The sequence below is a fragment of the Lithobates pipiens genome, unplaced genomic scaffold (assembly GCF_037356315.1).
Source record: "Lithobates pipiens isolate NorthernLeopardFrog02 unplaced genomic scaffold, aLitPip1_a1.2 Scaffold_22, whole genome shotgun sequence".
NCBI classification, from domain to species: Eukaryota; Metazoa; Chordata; class Amphibia; order Anura; family Ranidae; genus Lithobates; species Lithobates pipiens.
The window spans coordinates 174,019,742-174,046,129 of record NW_027507784.1 but is presented as its reverse complement, the minus strand read 5'-3'; positions in this window follow the sequence as shown (position 1 = coordinate 174,046,129).

Below are 26,388 nucleotides of genomic sequence, written 5' to 3'. Positions count from 1 at the left end.
GTGACACCTATGTTGAAATCAGGAGATATGGTCTCTTCCACCCCTCCTACTTCACGTTCCTCACCAGTCAACTGTCTCTAGTCTCCGCCTCCCCAGACATGCCGAGAAATGAATGGGTGGCCACAGGCACACGGAACAGCCCCATTGGGCAGCCACAGGCTCCAGGGACAGCCCTGCAGGGCAGCCACGAAAAGGCTGGGAGAGTGTCGCGGGCTCCAGGAACGCGCGCAAATGTTCTCAAACTGCAGGTTCATGGCGGGTCCCATTAATTTTAATGGCAGGCGAACATGAAAAACCTCCAGGTCATATTTGCAGCCACAAAATACTTACTAGCTGTGCACACATAGTCCCACAACATGGAGATTGACATATCAGAAGTATTAAGTGAATCTGCGATCAACAAGCATTCTTTTTTTATCTGAGAAATTTCATCAATTCAGGAGCGCATGAAGGCTATGGAGGAGAGGCAAGGCCAGGCTATGAAGGGGTTGCAGGAGATGATCCTGCTATTGGAAAAGTTGCCATTAATTTTTTATTTATTTTTTTAAGTTATATAAATCATTTATACAGTTATAACGTGTATTTTGTTTTTTGTAATTTTGCTTGGTTTTAGTGTAATAGCTCGGCCTGAATCAGCCAGAAATGAGCCGGTAAATACATGTCAAATACTTATAGGGTCCATTCACACGTCTGTAAAATGGGTCCACATCCGTTCCACAATTTAGCGGAACGTTTACAGATCCATTGATTTTCAATTCCAGTCTGAAAAATTAGGCATTCACAGCCTGGATAAAGAAGTAAGTGTCGGCCAGTACAGGCCCCAAAAATTAGCCAACAGGCACTCACCTGACAGCAAAGAACTTTGTATTCTGTGGCTGGAGGTACATTAGGCATTCACAGGATAAATACGTTTTGGCCATTACAGGCCCCAAACATTAGGCATTCAACGGGCATAAAAGGCCTTATAAGCCGCTGTATTTACCTAAGACAGGGACCGTGAATTGTTATGGGTGAGGGCGAATATTTGTGGCCTGTCATGAGTAATTTGAATCAAACATGTTCTACTGGTCACATGTGTTGAATTCCTCCGAGATCCATGCCTCATTAATTTTTTGAAATGTGAGGTAGTCAACACTGTCGTGAGCTACGCGAGTGCGCTTATCAGTTATGATCCCCCCTGCTGCTCTGAACGACCTTTCAGACAGGACACTGGACGAGGGGCAAGCCAACAGTTCCATTGCAAATTGTGCAAGCTCTGTCCAGAGGTCAAGACTGCCCACCCAATAGTCCAGGGGTTCATCATTTCTCAGAGCGTCCACATCGGCCGTTAACCAGATGTAGTCAGACACCTGTCGGTCTAGACGTTCACTGATGCTGGATCCAGATGACAGCTGTCGATGGGTCAGCTGAAAGAATGATCTCATATCAGAAGTGACCAACACATCTTCAAACCGCCCTCTCTTGCAGGCGCTGTTGGATTGGTACTTGCAACTCCTTCTCTGGGAGTGGAAATTCCTCTGCCAGCGCAGCAAAAGCAGAATGCAGCATTTCTCTAAGCAAAGCCTGGAAGTGCTCCATTCTGACAGCTCTCTGTGATGGTGGTAACATTGTACCGGGGGTCTAAGTTCGTTGCCACCCAGTACTGGTCCTTGCCCTTTATGATTTTTATACGGGGGTCCCTCTTAAAACACTGGAGCATGAAGTCCCCCATTTGCACTAAATTGGAAGCGGTGTGGTGGACTTGCTCCTGCTCATCATCCAGGATAATGTCGTCCTTGTTCTCCTCCCCCCATCCACGGGCAACAACAGGGATCCCAGAAAGGTTTAAAGCATGCTCTTCTTGCACCTCCTCATCCGCCCCAGCACTATCCTCCTCTGACTCCTCTTCAGACTCCTGTTGTTGACTAGTCTCAGATTTTCCTTGCCTGCCACAAGACGTCCTGGATCCCAGGGTATTTGACAATGAATCACTGCACGACCAAGTTCAAGACATATGCCATGCACGGCACGTGTGTAATTTTGCTCTGTTTCAACACGCGCAGCAGATTGGCACCGTTGTCGCACACCACTTTACCAACTGTCAAATTGGGCGGTGTTAGCCACTGATCTACCTTTGAACACAAAAGCTGAAAGGAGTGCAGGACCAGTGTGGCTCTTGGCTTCCAGGCACAACAGACGCAGCACAGCATGGCAACGTCTCACCTGGCATGTCGAATAGGTTCAGAGGAAGAGACGGTAGCAGCGGAAAAGGAGGAGTCAGCCGAGGAGCAGAGGGAGGATGGAGGAGGAGAAGAAGAGGCAGGCCTGCACAAATATATAAAAAAGTATAAAATAAAAATTATAAGAATTTTTTTTTTATTAACTTAACAGCTATTGTACAGTCCATAAACATGAAAAAGTGACTTATGCACAATGAGCAATTATTTTGGTGAAAGTGACAAGTGCTGTCATCAATCCTTGATGTGCTGAGGGAAGGTGCCTGTGCGCTTTTCCATGCAGATAGTGGTTTTGCACTCACCAGATGCCTTGTATCGCTATTTGATGTTTTCCTGGGACCTTCTTACTTCAGCATGTTATTGTCACCTCACTCAGTTATTCCATGTAAAAAAGAGGAGTATCCATAGTTCAGTATTTTGTAAAACCACAATTTATTAGATTAAAGGTTGTACTCACATTTATTAGAATATTTAGCATGCAATGATAATACAGCTGACGCCGAGTTACACCGCTCTGGACGAGAGAGGAGACGTACAATGGCCACGCCCTACGTGTTTCATCATCAAGACGTCATCTGGGGAGGTTCCAGGAAAACATCAAATAGCGACACAGGGGCTTACACTGTGAAAGCGCAATTACCCTTAAAGGGGCAAGGCATCTTTTTGATATATTTGCATCAAATTTCAGATATCAAAACAACGTATATATATATATATAATTATTTTTTTCCTCCAGGGGGTCTAACACGTTTAATAGTTAATTGGTTTTATACGGTTTTATGAATTTTTATGGCACTTTGTAGTTCATTGCTTATTGCAAAAAAAGACTAAAGTGGATATTATCTCCATGTTGGGTAATAATATTTTTTTTGGTTTACAAACAATTTTTATTATTTGAAAGGTCAGAGTATAAAACCGTTAAAGTGATAGTACAGGTATAAAAATATATAACTATGACAATAAATGTAGTACAGGAATAGACCAAGGATTATGGTTAGATGAATAATAGAAAAGAATATATATAAATTTGCACAATATTGTAATATTGACCATACGGGAGTGATAGAGGGGGGAAGAGTTAAATAACGATTAATGCGTAAATGTTGAGACAGGGAGGTAGAAGATAACAAAAAATGGGACCAAAGCTCCCCATCCCTCGTCTAATATCTCCCACTCTCTCCTAAGTTAAAGGAGCAGTATCCCATAGCATCCACTTCTTTTGATGAAGGGGCATTGAATCGTATAGCATGTGGTGAATTCTTTCTGAAAGTTTGATGTTCATCATGCGGTTAAGGATTTGTGGCCAAGGTACCGTGGTGGAGCACCAATTAAAAGCTATGGCCCAATGTTTAGTGCTAAGGAATGTATGGATTAGGGTTATGTTATTCTTTGGAATATCTTGTATAGGGAAGAATAGACATATTTGTGGCGTAAAAGTAGGGATGGCTGAACGGTTCGCCCGGCGGTCGTTTCGCGGCGAATTTCGGCTGTTCGCGGTCTGCCCGATCGGCGGACTATTGCCGCTGTTCGCCCGGCGGACTTCCGTGTTTACTGTGTAAAAGAACTTTGACCTATGATGACACATCCATCATGGGGTACAAGACAGCCAATTGAGACATTACCAGCACATGGACACTTGGACATTCCCCCTAACTATTAAATAGACCCGATCCGGCGGCCATTTTACATTCTTTCGTATGTCACTATAGGGAGAGGTTGCTGTGTGGAGCAGGGAGAGACTGCAGTGACCCAAATCACTAGCTATTAGGTCCACAAAAGTTATTTTAAGGACTGGTATCATGGTATAGGTGTTAGGTGTAGTTCAGGATATAGGTTTGAGGCACTGCTGTGCTAGTGATTGTTGCAGTAGCCTGTCTTTTGTCAGTGTAGAGAGAGGGACAGGACACTGTGTGCAGCAGGGACAGTCAGTTTAATCATTAGCTGTTACTATTAGGTCCACAAAAGTCCTTTTCAGGACTGGTATGGTAAAGTAGTACAGGATATAGTTTTGAGTGCTATTCAAGTTATTGTTCCAGCAGCCTGTGTTTTGTCAGTTTAAATAGGGACAGGCAGGAAGCTGTGTGTGGCAGTGAGGGACAGTCAGTTTAATCAGTAGCTGTTACTATTAGGTCCACAAAGGTTCTTTTCAGGACTGGTATGGTAATAGGCTTGTACACGTATAATATTCTTTCTTCCAAATATAGAAAGAATATTATACTTGACTGCTGCCCTTCTGCTGCAGTAGTCCTTTATGAGTATAGGGACTGAGGTACAGTCTGCTAATCATTCACAACCTACTAGTTCCACAAAGGTCCTTATAAGGACTGGTAAGGTATAGGGTACTACAGTACATAGGGTTGAGTAAGGTACAGTCTGCTATTCCTTAAGGACTGGTATAGGTCCACAATATATAGGGTTGAGGTGCACTACTGCTGACTGCTGCCCTATATTGCAGCAGTCCTTTATCAGTATAGGGACTGAGAGTTTTGTCACAGGGTCATTTAAAAAATGACAGGCAGAGGAAGAGGCAGGCCCTTACGCAGGGGTGGTAGGAGTAGGGCAGGAGCAACAGGCTTGAGCCAAAGTGGGAAGTTGCAAAAGGTGCATTCAATTACTTTAAAGGACGCACCAGACTTGGTTGAGTGGCTCACTCAGCCTTACTCTTCTGCACCCTCCTCATCCTCTCGATCTGCACCCTCTTCTTCACTCTCTGCTATGTGCACCCCCAAAGACACTACCACCGACAACACCACCACCACCACCACATACCTTCCGCTTGAGTCACAGGAATTATTTTCCGATCCATATCAAGAGGACATTTCTGATGCGCAGCCACTCTTGGCATTGGATCAGGAAGAGGAGGTAGCAAGAACCTCCACTCAGCAGTCTAACGACAGTACCCAGATCAGCCCAAGGAGGAGGTTGGTCCCTGGTGTTGCTGCCTACTCCGAGATCTCTACTTATAGTGGTGGGGAATGTGACGTCGATGATGACGTGTCTAGTGATGTCACGTGGGTGCCCACAAGAGAGGAAGAGGAGGGGAGTTCAGAGTGAGATATGGACCAGCAGATAGGGAGGAGAAGCAGGAATAACTTACATTGCACAGGAGGGACAAAGCAGACTGCTAATCTATCGACCATGTACGGTCACATCTGGCGCTCCCAGGACGCCGGCACATGGTTCCGCAGTGTGGGCTTTTTTTAATGTGTCCGCTGCTGACAATAGCGTTGCCATCTGCAATCTTTGCAGTCAACGCATTAGTCGCGGTAAGCCCAACCCTCACCTAGGGACGACCGCCTTAAGAAGGCACATGAGTAGCCATCACCGAGGCCAGTGGGAGCAATGGAACACACAAAGCCACACTCCGGGCTATCACCGTCCAGCCTCGTCTTCTACTTCTCCTTCTCCTCTCTCCTCACAATTGTCCTCCATTCCACCTTCCATCACGCCAAGCTCACGTTTTTGTGCAAAAAGGCAGGCTTCCGTGGGCCTAATGTTCGAGCGTAAAAAAATGATGACGCTGGATAACCCTCTTGCTCAACGGTTGACGGCTGGCTTGTCAGAACTGATAGCCCGCCAACTACTGCCATATAAACTGGTGGACTCGGAGGCCTTTCGAAAATTTGTGGCCATTGGAACACCACAATGAAAGGTCCCAGGAAGGAAGTATTTCTCAGAGAAGGGCATCCCAGAGCTATATGGCCATGTTCAGCGGCAAGTGAATGTATCTCTGCCACACAGTGTCGGTGCCAAGATACATCTGACCACAGACATGTGGTCTAGCAAACACGGGCAGGGAAGGTATATCACTTTTACTGCCCACTGGGTGAACCTTCCGACGGCCGTCAAGCATGCAGGCCTGGCTCTTCTTCTCCTCCTCCTCCTACTCAATTCTCCTCCCTCTCCTCCTCGGCTGACTCCTTCTTTTCCGCTGCTAGCGTCTCTTCCGCTCCGCCGCCCAAGCTCCCCAGAACCTATTCGACATGCCAGGTGAGACATTGCCATGCCATGCTGTGTCTTTTGTGCCTGGAAGCCAAGAGCCACACTGGCCCGGCACTCCTTTCAGCTTTGCGTTCAAAGGCAGATCAGTGGCTAACACCGCTCAATTTGACAGTTGGTAAAGTGGTGTGTGACAACGGTGCCAATCTGCTTAGCGCATTGAAACAGGGCAAAATCACGCACGTGCCATGCATGGCACACGTCTTAAACTTGGTCGTGCAGCAATTCGTTGTCAAATACCCTGGGATCCAGGACATCTTGCGGCAGGCAAGGAAAATCTCGGCCCATTTCAGAAGATCTTACACGGCCATGGCTCGCCTTGCTGACATTCAGCGGTGACACAATCTGCCGGTCAGACGTCTTATTTGCGATTGCCCGACAAGATGGAACTCAACCTTCTATATGCTTGATAGGCTGCTCTAGCAGAAACGTGCAGTTAACGTCTACCTGTATGAACTCTGCGGCAGAACAGGTTCTTGGGAGCTGGGTTTTTTTTCACCGCGGCAGTGGCTGTTCATGCGCGATGCATGCAGACAAACTGGTCAGTCGCAGCCATGGCGCCATCAGTGACATGGTACCTTATGCCTTCTTTATGGAGCGTGCATTGCGTCATGTCATTAATCAAGCTGTGGAGGAGCAGTAGCGGGAAGATGAGGAAGTCGCAATCCTGGATGAATTCCTGGGGGGGCTACTCTATCTGAGACAAGTAAACAACAGGAGTCTGAAGAAGAGTCAGAGGAGGATGGTGCCGGGGTGGATGAGGAGGAGCAAGAAGAGCATGCTTTAAACCTTTCTGGGATCCCTGTTGTTGTGCGTGGATGGGGAGAGGAGAATGAAGAGGACAACATTATCCTGGATGATGAGCAGGAGCCAGGCCACCACACCGCTTCCAGTTTAGTGCAAATGGAGGCCTTCATGCTCCAGTGTTTTAATAGGGACCCCCATATAAAAAGCATAAGGGTCAAGGACCAGTACTGGGTGGCAACGTACTTAGACCCTTAGGTACAAACACAAAATGGCATAAATGTTACCGCCGTCACAGAGGGCTGTCAGAATGGAGCACTTCCAGGCCTTGCTTCGAGAAATGCTGCATTCTGCTTTTGCGTGCGCTGGCAGAGGAGCAATTCCCACTCCCAGAGAAGGAGTTGCGGGTACTAATCCAACAGCGCCTGCAAGAAGAGGCCGGTTTGAAGATGTGTTGGTGACTTCAGATATGAGGTCATTCTTTCAGCCGACCCATCGACAGGTGTCATCCGGATCCAGCATCAGGGAACGCCTAGACCGTCAGGTGTCCAACTACATCGGGTTAACGGCCGATGTGGACGCTCGGAGAAGTGATGAACCCCTGGACTACTGGGTGGGCAGGGTTGACCTCTGGCCAGAGCTTGCCCAATTTGCAATCGAACTGTTGGCTTGCCCCTCGTCCAGTGTCCTGTCCGAAAAGGACGTTCAGCGCAGCAGGGGGGATCGTGACCGATAAGCGTACTCGCCTAGCTCACGACATTGTTAACTACCTCACATTTCTAAAAATGAATGAGGCATGGATCTCGGAGGAATTCAACACATGTGACCAGTAGACCATGCATATGTCTATAAATGATTTTTTTATTCGAGCACACAGACCTTCTTTCTTCATTTGGCTCACTTCCTTGTCCAAAAAAAGCACACCGTACTATATGCCCGTACCCTCCTGTTTGAAGAGGTTGAGCAGTGTCATATTTCTACTGGGGCTGCTTATTATGAAGGGCTCCCACCATCCCTGTGCTGTGCTGACTTCCTCCTGGGGCTGCTTATTATGAGGGGCTCCCACCATCCCTGTGCTGTGCTGACTTCCTCCTGGGGCTGTACCTCTGCTGTGCATATTATGAGGGGCTCCCACCATCCCTGTGCTATGCTAATTATGAGGGGCTCCCACCATCCCAGTGCTATGCTTATTATGAGGGGCTCCCACCATCCCTGTGCTGTGCTGACATCCTCCTGGGGCTGCTTATTATGAGGGGCTCCCACCATCCCTGTGCTGTGCTGACTTCCTCCTGGGGCTGTACCTCTGCTGTGCATATTATGAGGGGCTCCCACCATCCCTGTGCTATGCTCATTATGAGGGGCTCCCACCATCCCTGTACTATGCTGACTTCCTCCTGGGGCTGCTTACGGTGCAGGTGTCAGTGCTGTATATCACGGTGCTGGTGTCAGTGCTTTATGTCACTCTGCTGATGTCAGTGCTCGCTATCACGGTGCTGGTGTCAGATCTCTCTATCACGGTGCAGGTGTCATTGCTGTATGTCACGCTGCTGATGTCAGTGCTCTCTATCACAGTGCTGCTGTCAGTGCTGTACATCACGGTGCTGGTGTCAGTGCTGTATATCACGGTGCTGGTGTCAGTGCTTTATGTCACGCTGCTGATGTCAGTGCTCTCTATCACGGTGCTGGTGTCAGTGCTTTATGTCACGCTGCTGATGTCAGTGCTCTCTATCACGGTGCTGGTGTCAGATCACTCTATCACGGTGCAGGTGTCATTGCTGTATGTTACGGTGCTGGTGATCATCTCCTGCACCCTCTTCTTTGCCTACCCTGACCTTCCCTCTCCTCCATTGTCTTCATGCGCTCCACAGTCCTGAATTGTCACAATTTCACATATAAAAAAAGAATGCTTGTAGTTGTCGATCCCAGATTCACCTCATACATGTGTTATGTCATTGGCCATGTGGTGGGACTATGTTTGCACAGCTAGTAATTATTTTGTGGCTGCAAATTTGACCTGTAGGTTTGCAAAGTTCGCCTCCCATTGAAGTCAATGGGGCCCGCCGCGAACATTACGGTTTGCGAATTATCGGCCGCGTTCGCGGTCCGCGTTCGCGAAATATCCCGTCGGAACTTCGTCCATCACTACGTAAGAGTAAACTCTCAACCAGATATTTTTTCTATAATTTTGCTGGCCCTGTGCCAAATGTTTTTTTATATGAGGACAATCCCAAAAGATATGTAAAAGGGTTCCCTGGGAGGGGCAACCCCTAAAGCAGAGAGGGGAAATTGAGGGATAAAATGTGTTAAGTTTGGCAGGGGTAAGGTACCACCTATATAGCAATTTGATGGATGATTCTCTGATTGAGGTTGTTTTGGTGCATTTATGTAGGTTTGTAAGAATAGAGTCCCATTGCTCAGGAGTATATGTGGTATTTAGATCAGATTCCCATTGTAGCATGGGCAGGGCCGTCTTTAGCGCAGGGCAAACGGGGCACCTGCCCCCGGGCCCAATGTTTGTAGGGGGGCCCGCACTGCTACCCGCGAATTGGGGCCCCAATGAAGGTTTTGCAGAGTGCGCAGAGGACACGGGCTGGGAGCTCCACTGACACTCTGACCCCGCCCCCCTGCAGCCTGTATGCTCAGAACAGAGTGGCTGTAGTGAGAGCCAGTGATCGGAGTGGGAGTGGGAGTGGGAGTGGGAGTGTCAGTGGAGCTCCCGGCCCCAGCCAGTATAGAGGGGGCGGGGCCGGGAGCTCCACTGACGCTCCCACTCCGATCATTGGCTCTCACTACAGCCGCTCTGTTCCGAGCATAATACAGGCTGCACGGGGGCGGGGTCAGAGCGTCAGTGGAGCTCCCGGCCCCGCCCCTCTCAGCTGGCTAGCGCGGGAATACAGCCTCCCATGTCCTCTGTGCACTCTGCAAAACCTTCACCAGGGCCCCAATTTACGGGTAACGGGGCCCCCCTACAAAGCATCAGTGGAGCTCAGAGAATGAGATCAGAGAATGGAAGCCCCGCCCACACACCTCTAAATGTATGTAGTGTGTTTGGCTGCTCAGGTATGTCCTTGCACCCATAAAATGCCTGACTGCTTAAACCCTGAGCTGTGTTATTCAACTGTCAAGCTGTGCATTGCTAAAACTTCTCTGACCATCACCTGTAGCATGTACGCAGTCTCTGATTGTCTCCTGCCGTATGTCTGCAGTCTCTTATTGTCTCCTGCCGTATGTCCGCAGTCTCTTATTGTCTCCTGCAGTATGTCCGCAGTCTCTGATTGTCTCCTGCCATATGTCTGCAGTCTCTGATTGTCTCCTGCCGTATGTCTGCAGTCTCTTGTTGTCTCCTGCCGTATGTCCGCAGTCTCTTATTGTCTCCTGCAGTATGTCCGCAGTCTCTGATTGTCTCCTGCAGTATGTCCGCAGTCTCTGATTGTCTCCTGCAGTATGTCCGCAGTCTCTGATTGTCTCCTGCAGTATGTCCGCAGTCTCTGATTGTCTCCTGCAGTATGTCCGCAGTCTCTGATTGTCTCCTGCAGGATGTCAGCAGTCTCTGTATGTCTCCTGCCGTATGTCCGCAGTCTCTGATTGTCTCCTGTAGTATGTCTGCAGTCTCTGATTTTCTCATGTAGTATGTCTGCAGTCTCTGATTGCCTCCTGCAGTATGTCCGCAGTCTCTGATTGTCTCCTGCAGTATGTTCGCAGTCTCTGATTGTCTCCTGTAATATGTCCCCAGTCTCTGTCTCCTGCAGTATGTCGCCAGTCTCTGATTGTCTCCTGCAGTATGTCGCCAGTCTCTGATTGTCTCCTGCCATATGTCCGCAGTCTCTAAATTGTCTCCTGCCGTATGTCCGCAGTCTCTGATTGTCTCCTGCCGTATGTCCGCAGTCTCTGATTGTCTCCTGCCGTATGTCCGCAGTCTCTGATTGTCTCCTGCCGTATGTCCGCAGTCTCTGCTTGTCTCCTGCCGTATGTCCGCAGTCTCTGCTTGTCTCCTGTAGTATGTCCGCAGTCTCCGATTGTCTCCTGCAGTATGTCCGCAGTCTCCGATTGTCTCCTGCAGTATGTCCGCAGTCTCTGAACCTCTCCTGTAGTATGTCTGCACTCTCTGACACTCTCCTGTAGTATGTGTATTAATGTGCCCCTTTACTTGCTCAATTATTTAGGATTGCTCCACTGCTCAGTGAGAGGTAATGATGTGTATTAGCCCGTAGCAACCAATCAGCAAACAGTAGTGATCTGCTTTAATCTCTAGCAGCCAATCAGTAAGTGGTAATGATGTGCATTAACCTTTAGCAACCAATCGGCAAGCAGAAATTATGTGTTGTAACCTCTAGCAACCAGCCAGCGAGCAGTAAGGATAGGCTGTAACCTCTGGCAAACAATTGAAATCACTGCGTGATCTGCTGCAGTAAACTGATTTTGAGTCTACCTGCTATTTTTTGTATGTCTCAGAATGGTGGGAGGGCCCCAAGAAAATGTTTGCCCAGGGCCCAATCAAAATTAAAGATGGCCCTCAGCATGGGGAGTGTTTTCTCAGGCATGTTGGACTCGTTTAAGCACTTATAAATTTTGGAGATTAAACCCCTATCTCGAGAGAAGGAGATGCAAATTTGTTCGAATTGTGTATAAGGGGGGTGGAGTGTGAGTGAATGATATTTCTGATAGATATGTCTTATATTTGTATAGTTTTCTAATTCAGAGGATGGGAAATCATATTTTATTTGTAGACTAGTGAAGGTGAGAAATTAGTTATTGTGGGAGAGTGATTTTAGATGCGCTAGATTATGTAGCTTCCAATACGATAGAAAGTTTTGATTATAAGCTCTTTCTGGGGAGGAAAAGCGAGGGTCGCCTAGAAAGGAAGCAAGGGGGGGGAGTGTCAGAGGATAATTTGAATTTAGTGACCTGTTTATTCCATAGTTGAAGAGTGTGAGTGACGATAAGGTTTAAATGTCTTAGTTTTTGTGGTGGTATAGATTTGGACCAGAGGAGTCCTTGTAGATTGTAGGGTAGGATAGATTGTTCCTCAAAGCGGAGCCAAGGGATATGAAGTGAATGGGCATACCATTGGGCTAATCGGGGGAATCTGGCTGAAAGATAATAATGCCAGAGGTTGGGAATGCCAAGGCCTCCCTTTATTTGGGGTCTAAACATAAGAGAATAGCTAAATCTGGGTTTCTTGTTTAGCCAAATAAATTTATTGATGTCTCTTTGTAGGGAATCTAGTGTTTTTTTTAGCTAATGTAATGGGAAGGGCTCTGAAAAAACCCAAAAGTTTTGGTACAATCATCATTTTCACGGCAACTATTCTGCCCGAGAATGAGATATGGTATGATGACCAAAGTTTAAGTAGATTTTTAATATAGTTAATTAATGGGGGGTAGTTTGCTTGGTATAGTGATTTATATAATGGCGTAATCTGGATACCTAGATATCTGAATGAGTCCGTGCTCCAATCAAATGAGAATTTGTCTTTAAGAGAAGAAATTAAGGTTGAGGAAATGTTGATCGGTAAAGCCGAGCACTTACACAAATTTACACAAAGACCTGTCAAGTCATGAAAGATGTCAAGGGTTTTAGTTAGATTGGGAAGAGAGACGAGAGGGTCGGTTAGAAATAGAAGCACATCTGCATAAAGACTTAATTTATATTCTCTGGATCCCTTGGAGTATCCTTTAATGTTTATGTTGTTTCTGATAGCGAAGGCTAGGGGTTCTATCACAAGTGCGAAAAGTAGAGGGGAGAGGGAACATCCCTGTCTGGTACCTTTGGTCAGGGGGAAAAAGTCAGAATTGTTGCCTGGGAGTTTAATACGTGTTTGTGGGTTATGATACAGAGCCTTAAAGCCATGTAAGAAGTCGTTGTTAATGCCATATTTGGGGAGTAGAATGTCAAGATATGACCAGGATATGCTATCAAAAGCTTTGTGTATATCAAGGCTAAGTAGTAGTGTAGGTTTGGAATGTAAGTTGGAATCTTAATAATATTTGAGGTCAGTCTTATGTTATCTGTTATTTGTCTGTTTGGAATAAATCCTGTTTGATCGGGGTCTACTAATGGAGACATAAATCTGGATAGTCTGTCTGCCAAGATACGGACAAACATTTTCAAGTCATTATCGATCACTGATATTGGGTGGTAATTTTGGGGGGTAGTGTGGTCTTTATTTGGTTTGGGAAGAAGGGCTAAAAGCATTTCAGATGGGAATTGAGCACCTTGTAAGATATTGTTATATAGTTTAGTAAGGTGTGGTGTAATAATAGAGGCAAATTTTTTATATTAGGATGTGGAAAAGCCATCTGGGCCAGGAGCTGTGGATATCTTTAATGTTCCAATGATTTTGTTGATTTCAATGTCAGCGCATGGGGCATTGAGAGATCCAATTTGTTCTATAGAGAGAGTTGGTAGTGTAATGTCGTTAAGCCAGTCTAAAGAGGATTGTTTAGGAAAGGGTTGTGGTGCAGAGAGGAGATTTTTATAGAAGTCTGGAAACAGTTTCATGACTTCTTTAGGACGAGACACTGTGTTTCCAGATGTATTTCTTAATTTGTATGTGTGGGGTGGTTTCATTGATTGATTTAATTTTCTGGTGAACATGGTGGAATATGAATTGCTGTTAAATAAGAATCTAGCTTTAGACCATCTAAGGGATTTTTCGGTATCAGAAGCTAATATTGTGTCTAAAGTTGTGCATTTCTCCTGAATTTGTTTAAGAAGGTCACTAGATGGGTTTTGGTTATTTCTATGATATAGATGGTCAAGATCCTTTGTGAGGGACCTGATGTCTGCGAGTTTGTTTTTGTTTTTGATTGAAGCGATATTAATCAAATGGCCTCTCATCAGCGCCTTAAGTGCCATCCAAACATTTGTAGGAGACATGTCTGGTGTTACATTATTTACAAAATATTGCTCAAGGTGAGATAGAATTTGCTGGACGCATGAAGGGTTAGTGAGTATAGAGTCGTTAATTCGCCATGAATGTGTTGTTTTGGCTAGACCTATGCAAGAGGTGTCAAAAGAAACTATATGTGGGTCCGACCAAGGGCATCTGCTTTGGAGCAGTTGGCAAGTAGGATTGGGGAGCAGAAGATATCGTCCAATCGGGCGAAGTTGTTGTGTGGGTGGGAATAGAATGTGTAGGATTTGATGCCAATGTTGTGTGCTCTCCAAGAGTCTATTGATAGGTGGTTGTATAATGATCTGTTTAGAGACTTGGGGAATGCTTTAGAGGATGGGATGACTCTACTTCTGTAAAGGGCCGAGTGGGCCGCTAGATTAAAATCACCACCCACTATTAAGTGCGTGGAGTGATAATTATCCAAAGTGTCAAAAGATGTATTGAAAAAGTTTGAATTTGCATCATTGGGAGCATAAACCGAGGAAATGGTTATGCAGCGACCCTTAATTGTGCCTTTCAGAATTAAATAACGACTATCTGGGTCTTTATAGAAACTCTGAATCTCAAAAACTACCAAGTTTCTAATGAATATGGTGGCTCCCCTAGATTTCGTGTTGTAAGTAGTACAGTAAAATTGGCTAAAACTTTTGTCAAAAAATGTGGGGTGTTTGTCTGTAGCAAAATGGGTTTCTTGCATTAAGATTATATCCGCACCCAATCTTTTGTAGTGGTGAAAGGCTTTCCTTCTCTTATGAGGGGAATTAATGCCCTGGGCATTGTGAGAAATAACACTGAGACCCGATGTGGCCGTATAAATAGGCTACAATGGTTATGAGGTAGTGATAGTGGATCATAGGGCCCAGGGCCTGATCCGAGGCTGAGTTGATTTGATATTGGTAATGTGGTTGTCCCCTTAAACAAGGTGTAGAATTCCGTGGTCACTGTGTAGCCAACTCTATTATCAAGTATACATATTAAGTTATACATCAAAGCCTTGTGTATGTATTTTCTAGTTAACCTTTTAACAAAAGATATGTTGTACCTATACCCATAAACAATGTAGATTAGGGTTCTTGAAACGTAGAACCCCAAAAAATACTGAGAGCCTGAACAGTGAGAGTGCTACAAAGCATAAAAACGCACCATCATACTGCATTAAATAACATAGAGAATATTTGTTTGACCTATTCATATTTATAAAAACATAGAGTATAATAATGTAATTATATGAATTATTGTTATTAATAACATGGGGGGTCAGTGTGAGAGGCACTAACTGACCAAAAATTAAATTGTTGTGGACAATAATTACTCACAAATGGTGCATCCTCCAAAAAAACAATGGAAAGCAGGATCAGTAGTAGAAGTGTATCCACCAGATGAATCATGCTTAAGGAGTCCTTTGTGAGTAGGGGAACAAACTAGCAGAGTTGGAGCAGAACAGCCTCAGTCAGGATTTTATAAACTAAAAAAAGAAAAACATAAGAGCATGCTATGACCCTACGGAGAGAGAAAGGGAGAGAGAGAGAGAGAGAGAGAGAAAAAAAACCTTTCCTTTAGAAAATTCTCCTTCTCTCAAATTTTAAAATTTGGAATTATTTCAGCTGTAAAGTTTGTGTTTTAGGGTCCAGTAAGGGGAGAGAAATACATAAAAAAATTACAAAAAATACAAAAAAGGGGGGATGGTAGGTGCATAATAACACATGAAATCCCATAGAAGGAATTATGTAATACCAAACTGATAACTTCTGAAGCAATAGAACTGCTAAGTATCAATCCTAATAAGTCAAACTTTAGCACTTGCTAAATTTAAAACGATAAAAATTGTTCTTAAGATCATGCGTAAAACAAAAAAAATTTTTTTTATAAAAATGAAAATAAAATTATTTTCTTCTGCTCCTGTAGAAGGGTGAAGTCATAGCTGCCGGCAGAATTCAAATATAGCTTCATGCATATAAATTTCTGATTGATGGGTGCCATCTTCCTTGTCCTCGACATGTGGCCGGGGTGGCCCAGATAGGTGAGGTATGAGGAGTAGAAGGCGGTCTTGCAACTGTACCCGGGTCCAGGAGTCCCAACTTTACTTGAAGATCTTTACCTTCTGAGATGTTGAAGACTGTGTAAGTAGTACCATTGTGAGGGACTGTTAATTTAAATGGGAAACCCCACCGGTATCTCATATGAGCTGATTGTAATACCGAAGTTATCTCTTTCATTTTGCGTCTCCTCTCCAAGGTGGCTTGTGAGATATCTGGGAATATTTGAATTCTTGAGCCATCCAATTCAATATTTTGCATGTTCCTAGATGCTCTAAGTATACTTTCTTTTGTGATGAAGTCTTTCATGCACAGAATAATGTCCCGTGAAGGTTTATCTGAGGGAGGTTTGGGACGCAAGGCCCTATGAATCCTATCACACATAAATGAGGATGGAGGTAAATCCAGGAGGATGTGGAACAAATTGGACACCGCAGGCATCAATTCCGTGACAGACTCTGGGATGCCAAGAATCCTCAGGTTGTTCCTGCGGTTTGCGATAGTCCAAATCCTCCACTTGTGATTGTAAGAGTGGTTTTCGGCCAAGAGCTCAAAGTCCCTTCTAAGATCGTTATGCGCAAGTGATAGTTCATCATGTTTGGTTTCAAGAACATCTGTGCGACCACCTAGAGTTGCAATTTCTTGAGTGAAGTCTGTATCAAGATCGTTGTGTGGCTGCATTTTGCCTGATGTGTATACGGTAAAGAACTAGCAACCAGGGTTTGTGGTAAAACAGTCCGGGAGATGTAGAATAGTAGTGGTCTCTGACCGCAATGCTAGAAGCGGTTCTCTCCAAGATGGTGAGGAGAAGTTAAACCTGGGGGGGGGGGGTGATAGGGTAGATGTGCTGCTCTTGGGTACCCTCTGAGAGTAAATCAGGCCTGTGATGGGGTAGAGAGATGGTGGTTGCAGATAGTAGTGGGGACGGGGTTGGGAGAAGGTGTAGACTTATTTGCGCCTTGGCCTGGGTGAGCCCCCCACTGGTGGGGTATTTCTATGAAGTGGCAGGGTGAGGATCTGATTATGGGGGGACAGAGGGGCTGTAGGTTGGTCAGGGGTGTAGCAAGATGGCTGCCTCTCACCTCAAATCCTGATGCACTATTCAGATATTGTTCCCCCAGCCGCCCCTGGGGTTCAGAGAAGACGTGTTGCTGGTCCTCTGGTGCAGGAGAGTAAAAGGGGGCCGCGGCTAACCCTGCAGATCATGGCAATCAGGCTTGGAGGTGGTGTAGTAGGTCGCAAGATGGCGGGCGGTGCCCAGAGGCCTGAGTAGGTAGCAGGCCAGGTCACGGAGTGTGCGAGCAGCCTTGGGACTCAGAGCCCTTGATCCTCTGCCTCGCTGTGGGAGCCGTCAGGGAAGGGTGGCTGCAGGTCCGGGTGGTTACCACAGCAGGTCCCTCGAGGGCCGCAAGATGGTGGCCGAATGCCGGGGATGGATCCGGGCCGGAATGTAGGGCGAGTGAGCTGTCTCGGGGCAAGAACACCGCTTTGCCTCAGTCGGCCATGGGAGCTGCCACTGGTTCTGGAGAAGGATGCCTCCACTCCGATGGTCCAGCCGAATGGAGAAATCGATCCCAGTGGACACGGAGATGGAGGCCGAAGATCTGGAGAAGGAGCCGGCCATGGGCCGGATTAAATTGCGGGGTGGCGGGGGCATGTCCGGATGTGAGAGCCAGCAGACGTGCTTTAGAGGAGCTCCGACATCCTAACTGCTATCCTGTGCAATCCTTTGCCATCCGCAAATAAATTTACCCCATCAGGATCAGCCACCTTGCCAGCAGTGTTCCCCTGTCCCCCACTGAGCCCTGTGTCCGTTCTGTGAGGGATCTGGGCTGGGCAAAAACGGTCATCGCTTGCTCGGAGGACGCCACCATCTTGTGGATTAAGGCTTGACCGGGAAGAGCTGCTCCCCGCCTGGCCATGCGGTAAGGAGTACCATAGTGACCCGTGACTGCTCCCCATCCTCTTGATTGCCCCCCCTGCTTGCTTGGTGTGCTTGGGGAGACCGCCCGGGCCGCTGGGAAAGATTGCGGCGGCCGCGGCCTAGTTGGGCCTAACAAAGCCTGCCCGATGCCGCTGTTTCCTAGGAAGCTACCCCCGGAGGTGTACCGCGGCCGGCCGGATTGTGTGGCGGGAGGCTCCGTCCGCCCTTGGGACAATCCCCCCATCCTCACCCTTGCCCCTCTACCTGCCTGGTGTACCTTGGAGGCCGCTGGGAGCACCCGTGGCGGTCGCGGCCTGGTGCGGCCTAGTGGAGCCTGCTGGACACCGCTCTATCCTGCACAGCTACCCGGCGGACTGCTGCTCCTGTTGCCCCAACCACCCTCATCCTACCTCCACCTCCCTGTGGTGGTGTACTGCCTAGTGGCTGCCTACTGTGTGGGCTGGTGGAGGTGCCTGGTGGCCCTGCTGCCCTTGAACTGGGCCTTTTCTCACAGCACTTCCTGCACACCACTCTTATAAGCCCTCCTTCCCTGGGGGTCTGTGGTGTGGGACCAGGGTCGACTGCGGCCTGCCTGGACAGTGTTCTTCCAGGCCTGTCATCTGCTACCCCTTGGGCCACTCCTGCTGCTGTCTGGACAGTGCTCTGGACCCATGCTGCTGCTCTGTTGGTGCCCCCTCTAGGGCCTCACCAGATGTCCCCCACCTCTAAAAAGGGGAAGAAAGACTCCAGGGCCACTGGGAGCGGGTCAATGCCCCCGCAGCCGCAGTTGGACCCCATCCTGCTTGGACGACTCCGGTCTTTATTAGCGGACTTGGAGATGGGTTCTGGGGAGGTTCCGGCCACAGGGGAACCGGCCCCGCTATCCCAAGACAGTACGGCCACGATCCTTGCTGCAATCGAGCAGAGCAAAACCTCACTGCTTGTCCGCATCGATCACCTTGCTGAGGAGTGCAACCTAATCAGGAATGATCTTGACAAAATAAGAGGCAGAATGACCGAAACTGAGAGCAGAATATCCGCCACTGAAGATCTTACTGCCACCCATGCCTCCTCCATTGCTGAGCTGCAGCACACAGTGCAGTCTCTGGTCGCAAAGTCTGACGACGCAGAGAACCGCCTCAGGCGCAACAATGTTAGAGTCCTGGGACTACCTGAGAGGGAGGAAGGGGAGCACCCTGCTGAGGAGTTCTTTAAAAATCTTCTGGGACTCACCGAGGTTTCTCCTACCTATGTGGTTGAAAGGGCCCATCGGGTGCCCACCGGCCGCGCCATTCCAGGAAAGGCCCCCCGAAGCCCGCAAGCATCCCAATCTCAAATATGGTAACACCTCTGTGCTCCTTTTTCCTGACTTTTCGGTTGATTTACAGCAAAAGAGGAAGACGTTCCCAGGCGACTCAGAGATAAGAACATAAAATATGGCATGCTTTACCCCAGCCGCCTGCGAGTCCAGCACGAGGGCACAGTCCGATTTTTCGACAACCCAGCGGATGCCGACGACTGGCTGACTACATTGCACTGAAGACCCATTCCCGCCTGGATACCAGATGCCTGCACCTTTTACATCATTACCTGCTATTCGCAACTATAACCTCCTGTCAACACCAGAGCCACCTTATTAGTACCTCGACGAGAGACTTACATTGAACCCCCACAGTTGGGTTGGTTCATGAGAACAGGAGACCTAGTGTTCTCCATCTGTTGAGAGGAACAATTCCCCCCCCCCGCTTCACCTAGTCTTCAAGCCACTGCGAGTTGAGGACCACTCCGTTGAACTGGGCTCAGCTCGGAGTGTGGCTGCCAACTTGCACCGGCTGACCCCCTGAGAACTTCCACAAGTTCCCGCGCACGGCCTTGCACTGCTGCTGCGCAAAGTTTAAAGGGTTATATTGTTATTTTCGGGGTATAGGCCCAATCTGATAGCTCCTAAGTTCTCAGGGATGCCATCAGGGCAGGGTTGACACCTGGCTGTCAACAAGGGTATTTTTGTTTTTGACTACTGTTAGTGTTTTTTTGTTTGTATGGTTAATACTTGGTCGTGACTCTTCCTATCATGGGCTCTCTGGATCTATGCAGCTCCTGACACACACTATTACTGTTAATACCTATCTCCTCGCTACCATAGCGGAACCACCTGATGGCCACACGTGACATGTCCACTATTAATATCTTATCCTGGAATGTCCGGGGGCTTAACTCCAAGTTTAAGAGAGCAGTATTGTTCAAATATCTTAAATTACATTCCCCCCACCTGATTTTGCTCCAGGAGACGTACCTTGTGGGTAGCAAGCTACTGGCACTGAAGAAGCCATGGATCCAGAGAGCCTTTCATGCCTCCTACTCCACCTACGCCAGGGGGATCTCGGTGCTGGTCAGCAAATCCTTTCCATGCGTTGTGGAACAGATTCACACCGACCCCCAGGGCAAATACGTGGTAGTGGTTTTTACTGTTCGGGGCACAAGATATATTGTGGTAAATATTTACATTCCTCTTCCCTTCTCCACGTCCACCCTATATACCATATTAGAACGAGTTACCCCATACTGCCCCGCCAAGTTGTTACTTATGGGTGATTTCAACGCCATTCTAGCTCCAGGTTTGGACAGACCGGTCCCTCCCAAACAGCACTCCTCAGACCTATCCACGTGGGCGCAGGCAATGGGGGTGGCCGAGGTCTGGAGGTGGAAACACCCCCTGGCCAAGGCCTACTCCTGCTTTTCCACCACCTACAAAACGTCCTCCCATATTGACCTTGCTTTCGCCAATCCGGTCCTGATGTCAGACGTGCTAGACGCCACCTACCTGCATAGTGGGTTGTCGGACCACTGCCCCTCCTTCTTACCATCCGGTCCCCCGCTTTGTGGACCCCTGCCCTCTGGCGCCTGGGAACCCACTGGCTTTCCCATACTGACTTGACTGACTCTATCCCGCCTCGCCTTACAGAATACTGGGAACTTAATTCAGGGTCCTCCTCCCCGAAGATTACCTGGGATGCCTTCAAGGCTTTTACTAGGGGCCAGTATATCTCCTCAATAGCTGGGGTCCGTAGGGAACAGGCGGCTGCCATGACTGAGCTACAGCACGCAGTGAACACCCAGACCGAGGCCTATGTGACTGACCCCACTGACTCTAGCTTTGACGCCCTTAATGCAGCAAAAGGGGAACTACACCTCCATTTAGCAGAACTCACCAGACTGGATCTCTATCGTAACAAACAAAGGTTTTTTGAACAGGGGGACCGGAACGGTCGTCTCCTGGCAATGTTAGCGCAGTATGATCTACCTCTGACCGTAATACCCAACATCACATCTCCCTCGGGCGACTCGGTCTCTTCCCTCCCAGACATATTGGCCGTATTTCGGCAATACTATAGCTCCCTCTATACCTCACACCTGCCCCCAGACTTTAGGGCGCAAGACCTGGCACCTTGGCTGGACCCCCTAGCACTCGGCTGGCTCTCAGACGCTGAGAGGGAAGCCTTGGTGAGACCCATTACCACAGAGGAGGTTCTGAGGGCCATTAGATCCTTTCCCACTGGCAAATCTCCAGGTCCAGATGGTCTCCCCATAGAGTTCTATAAAACCCACGGAGACCTACTTGCCCCCAAACTGGCCCAGTTATACTCCCGTTGTCTGACGGAAGACGCTCTTCCCGATTCCATAAGTCATGCACACATCATACTAATTCACAAAGCCCCTAAGGACCCCACATTATGCGCCTCCTATAGATCTATAGCCCTTCTTAACACAGACTTCAAAATTCTTACCAAACTGCTTACTATGAGACTAAAGCCCCTATTGCCGTCTATCATAGAGACTGACCAAACTGGTTTTATGGCTAATAGAGCCACAGATGTCAACCTATGATGCCTATTCACCAACATTCATGCGCAACACCTCAATGAGGGTTCACGGGTAGTGGCCTCCCTAGATATAGAGAAGGCCTTTGATACCGTGGAGTGGCCTTTTCTGTGGGAGGTTCTCCGCAGAATGGGATTCCCTTTGATTTTTATCCGGTGGATACAGACGCTCTACAGACACCCCACGTCGGCCATTAAGCTGGGGGGGAGTCTGTCTCGGCCCTTCCCTCTTTTCAGAGGCACGCGGCAGGGCTGCCCTCTCTCTCCGGCCCTTTTTGCCATTGCCTTGGAACCTCTGGCGGAGGCCCTGCGCACTTCCTCGCACATTAGGGGTCTGCGCGTAGGCTGGCTGGAGGAGATGGTTGCCCTGTATGCGGATGACCTCCTTCTCTTCCTCAACGATGCAGACTCCTCACTCACAGGGGCTCTGCAGATTCTAAACTCATTCTCCACTGTTACGGGCCTTAGAGTTAATTGGTCAAAGTCTCTTTTGTTTCCTATAGACCCTGTTGCGCGCACCAACGCCCCTCCCAATATACCTCTGCAATGGATGGATAGTTTCAAATACCTTGGGGTGGAGATCTCAAGGCAGGCTTCAGACTTTTTGCCTCTGAATCTGTCCCCAATAGTGCAGGAGACACGACTGCGACTGAGGGAGTGGGAGTCGCTGCTTTTATCACTGCTAGGCCGGATAAATCTGCTAAAAATGAAAATCCTGCCCAAATTTACCTACTTGCTTTGCCAATCTCCACAATGGATTCCCAAATCCTTTTTCACTCGGCTACATAGTCTCTTTGCCTCCTTTGTCTGGGGGACCCAGTCCCCCAGATATAGTTGGTCAACACTAGTGCACCCGGCTTCTCAGGGGGGACTTGCGTGCCCTGACCTGCACAAATATTTCCTGGCCACCCAACTAGTTACAGCGGTCTGGTGGCTCAATCCAGATAGGACGAACCCCGCTACCTTGGTTGAGGCGGCCGTGTTGAAATCGTTGGAGGCGCTGAAATTTTTACTTTTTCGTGGCCCAAAAGCCCCATACCCGTTGACCCCCTCCATGCGCACTACACTTCGTGCATGGGCGGTGGGACTTCAACTTGAAAAATACCCTAAAACTGCATTCTCCCCGGCTGCCCCCTTGTGGTTAAACCCTACCCTAGGACATTTTTACAAATTACCTGAACCCCACGCTTGGACTAAACTCGGCATAAAAACGGTGGTCCAGGTGATCTCCACTCAGTCGCTGGTTCCATTTTCTAAATTGATCTCTGACTTCAATGCCCCGCCAAGCAATTTTTTTTAGGTACCTCCAACTCTCCCACGCCTTTAGTCACCAATTCCCCAACCCCCCCATCCAGATCATTCAATCCACCAGGGAGGACCTCCTCAGGTCCGGATGCACACATAAGCCCACCTCACGACTCTATTCCCACTTAGTATTGACCTCCCTTCCCACTTTGGAAAAACCTAGGAATAAATGGTTACACGACATCCCAGACTTCGACAAGGACGATTGGGATGACGTGTGGGACTTTCCTTTTAGATCCCTGGTCTCCCTGAGAGATCGACTAGTACAATTCAAGATGGTCCACCGTGCATATTTCACCCCACATAGGCTACACAAAATGAACCCTGCCTCCCCCCCAGCTGCTGGCGTTGTGGGGAGATACCGGGTGACTTAACCCACATTTTCTGGACCTGCCCACCCATTGCCGAATACTGGAAGGAGATACTAAAGGTCATTACACAGGTCACCACCATATCGATCCAACCCTCCATAGCAATTTGCATACTGGGCCTGATAGAGGAACTGATTCCCACTGTGGCTAACCGTACTCTGATCGGGCTGCTTCTCGTTTATGCCCGCAAAGCCATAGCCCTTAGCTGGCGTAAGCCCACTCCTCCTCCTCTCTCTCTGTGGAAACGACTAGTCAACAACAGCCTGTCCCTATACAAAGACTGTTATGCCAATAGGGGTTGCCCCCAAAAATATAGTAAGGTCTGGTCCAAATGGCAAGCAGATCCCTACACAGCTTCTGACTTGCCCCCTTCTTAAATCTTAAACCTGACACCCTCACCCTATGAATAAGAATTTGTGATGGTAAATGTGCTCTCTGTTTGGTGATAGACGTTCTAGCCCCATGGTGCCATATTACCCTTGCATGCCACAGGCTGGGACCATCGTGAGATCTCGAGCTCACTGATATATTACTAGTAATTAATTGCCTCATCTTATGTCTTTGAGGGCACCAAAGCCCATTATTGTCATGACCAATGTGTGCTGCCTTTTTTTTTTTTTCTCTTCTTATTAGTTTTGGTTTTGTTAGTTGTCTTTGTGTTTTGCTGTTAAATGTTACAAAACTCAATAAACAGATTTTCCAAAAAAATAAAAAATTGCAGGATGGCAGCCAATTCAGCACGGGTCCAGTCAGGGGGAGCCCAGATGCTAATGTGGAGGGTCTGTGGGCACAAAGAATCGTCCGATGGCGCTGGATGGCTTTGGATTGAGTCCAGGGTGACGGAACTCCTCCAAAATGCATCTGTCATCTTCCTTGTCCGGACACGCCCCTGCATGTTGGGTAATAATATTAAGGCAAATTTTTAGGTTCACACTTTAACCACCATTTAATTATTTGTTTTAAAAGTATTTGATCACAACCATAGAAACAGGCTTTGTCCATTTGTTTTTTTTTTAAACCCCAATATATTATAATTTCGCTTGGTAAATTTAAATATTTTTGGTTTAGTATCTCTAATTTCTAGCACAGAGGGTCTAACACAAATTATATTTTTAACATAAATCACATTTCTTTTTTCACACATGGTACATTTTGAAAAAAGAAAGAAGGCAATTTCTGGGTGAAATAAAGAAGTTTATTCACACCTTTCACAGGGTTACATATAACCCAGTTTACTAACACCCGACAAGGGGTTTAACACAGCTCTTTGTTATAAGCAAGCAATATCTTGATAGTAGAATTTATTCAGTATCTTTTCTCTTCAGCAAATTAGTGGGTAGCGCCAGGGGCGTAACTAGAAATCACAGAGCCCCATAGCAAAATGTTGTATGGGCCCCCCCCCCACAAAAAAATAATTAACTAATGCCATTGAACAACAGACTACCACATCCATGTGGCACAGTACCCAGGCAACGGCTTATATTAATTTTTAACAACAAAGTATGCAGTATACTGTATGCAGCCCCTGAAGGGAACACATTGCTGACCTCCATGCCTTCTAACCAATTTCTGTTCTGTTATATAAAACAAAATAGTTCAACTCACCATAATGCAAAATCAGTGGGATCCCTGAGCGTGACACTTGCCATCATCACCTGCCACCAGATGCAGATTTTAACTTGTCACACGTTGCAGAATGTCACCTGCCACATGTTGCGGATTGTCCTCTTGCCACATCCCAGATTGTCACTTGCCACGCATTATGGATGTCACTTGCCACGTCCTGGATTGTCACTTGCCACACATTAAGGATTGTCCCTTGTCACATCACCTGCCACACGTTGTGGATTGGCCACTTGCCACGTCGCCTGCCACCAGGTGCAGATTGTCACTTGTCACACGTTGCAGAATGTCACCTGCCACATGTTGCGGATTATCCACTTGCCACGTCCCGGATTGTCACTCGCCACACATTACGGATTGTCCCTTGCCACGTCCTAGATTGCCACTTGCCACACATTACAGATTGTCACTTGACACGTCCTAGATTGCCACTCGCCACACATTATGGATTGTCACTTGCCACGTCCTAGATTGTCACTTGCCACCCTTATGGATTGTCACTTGCCACGTCCTAGATTGTCACTTGCCACACATTATGGATTGTCACTTGCCACGTCCTAGATTGTCACTTGCCACACATTATGGATTGTCACTTGCCACACATTATGGATTGTCAATTGCCACATCCCGGGTTGTCACTTGTCACGTCACCTGCCAGACATTACGGATTGTCACTTGCCACGTCACCTGCCACACATTACGGATTGTTACTTGCCATGTCACGGATTTTCACTTGCCACGTCACCTGCCACATATTACAGATTGTCACTTGCCACATCCAGGTTGTCACTTACCACATCACCTGTCACACATTACGGATTGTCACTTGCCATGTCCCAGGTTGTCACTTGCCACGTCACCTGCCACACATTATGGATTGTCACTTGCCACGTCACCTGCCACACATTACGGATTGTCACTTGCCACGTCACGGATTTTCACTTGCCACGTCACCTGCAACACGTTACGGATTGTCACTTGCCACGTCACGGATTTTCACTTGCCACGTTACCTGCCACACATTACAGATTGTCACTTGCCATGTCCCGGGTTGTCACTTGCCACGTCGCCTGCCACACATTATGGATTGTCACTTGCTCTGTCACTTTCCTGCTGTGTCACAGAGTCAGGCAGCAGATAGTCAGGCAGCAGAGAGATAATGTCATCTCTCTGTTTCCTGGCTGCCTGCACAGTGAGGGGGAAACTGCACTGCAGGGATGCAGGGCGGGCGCCGGGCAGTGAGAGATGATGTCATCTCTATGGTCCCCGCCCGTCAGCTCCCTGATTGGCCAGACGCTCACGCCCACTCTCTCACCCGCGGAGCCGCCCGCTCTCGCCCGCGGACCACCCGCGGAGCCGCGGACCACCCGCTCTCACCCGCCCGCTCTCGCCCA